Source organism: Anopheles nili (genome assembly GCF_943737925.1).
Source record: "Anopheles nili chromosome X unlocalized genomic scaffold, idAnoNiliSN_F5_01 X_unloc_15, whole genome shotgun sequence".
Lineage (NCBI taxonomy): Eukaryota > Metazoa > Arthropoda > Insecta > Diptera > Culicidae > Anopheles > Anopheles nili.
Window position 1 is genome coordinate 175,001 of NW_026525473.1, and position 1,426 is coordinate 176,426.

A 1,426-nucleotide genomic window follows, 5' to 3' on the forward strand; every position below is an offset into this window, starting at 1 on the left:
CTTCAGAGGGGCATATCTCGAAAACTACTCGTCAGATCGGGGCCAAATTCACAGAGAAGACACATGTCGAGGAGTTGTTTCGGTTGAGCGATAGTGGTTTTTGGGTGAAAATGTACCCCTAAACCTTGTACAGAGAGGACCCCTTCCGTAGAGCAAAATCCTGAAGGTCGGGGTCGCGCAAGGGTCGACATGGGTCGAGGTGGACTATCATGCGAAACCACTTTTTTCGGTCCCTACGGTGCCCCTAGATGATGAAAAGTACAATCCGAGGTTGATTACGAACACTTTTGTGCACCCCCTTCCGTAGAGCAAAATCCTGAAGGTCGGGGTCGCACAAGTGTGCACCCCCTTCCGTAGAGCAAAATCCTGAAGGTCGGGGTCGCGCAAGGGTCGACATGGGTCGAGGTGGACTATCATGCGAAACCACTTTTTTCGGTCCCTACGGTGCCCCTAGATGATGAAAAGTACAATCCGAGGTTGATTACGAACACTTTTGTGCACCCCCTTCCGTAGAGCAAAATCCTGAAGGTCGGGGTTGCGCACAAGTAGACCCCCTTCCGTAGAGCAAAATCCTGAAGGTCGGGGTCGCGCAAGGGTCGACATGGGTCGAGGTGGACTATCATGCGAAACCACTTTTTTCGGTCCCTACGGTGCCCCTAGATGATGAAAAGTACAATCCGAGGTTGATTACGAACACTTTTGTGCACCCCCTTCCGTAGAGCAAAATCCTGAAGGTCGGGGTCGCGCAAGGGTCGACATGGGTCGAGGTGGACTATCATGCGAAACCACTTTTTTCGGTCCCTACGGTGCCCCTAGATGATGAAAAGTACAATCCGAGGTTGATTACGAACACTTTTGTGCACCCCCTTCCGTAGAGCAAAATCCTGAAGGTCGGGGTTGCGCACAAGTAGACCCCCTTCCGTAGAGCAAAATCCTGAAGGTCGGGGTCGCGCAAGGGTCGACATGGGTCGAGGTGGACTATCATGCGAAACCACTTTTTTCGGTCCCTACGGTGCCCCTAGATGATGAAAAGTACAATCCGAGGTTGATTACGAACACTTTTGTGCACCCCCTTCCGTAGAGCAAAATCCTGAAGGTCGGGGTTGCGCACAAGTCGACCCCCTTCCGTAGAGCAAAATCCTGAAGGTCGGGGTCGCACAAGTGTGCACCCCCTTCCGTAGAGCAAAATCCTGAAGGTCGGGGTCGCGCAAGGGTCGACATGGGTCGAGGTGGACTATCATGCGAAACCACTTTTTTCGGTCCCTACGGTGCCCCTAGATGATGAAAAGTACAATCCGAGGTTGATTACGAACACTTTTGTGCACCCCCTTCCGTAGAGCAAAATCCTGAAGGTCGGGGTTGCGCACAAGTAGACCCCCTTCCGTAGAGCAAAATCCTGAAGGTCGGGGTCGAGCAAGGGTCGACA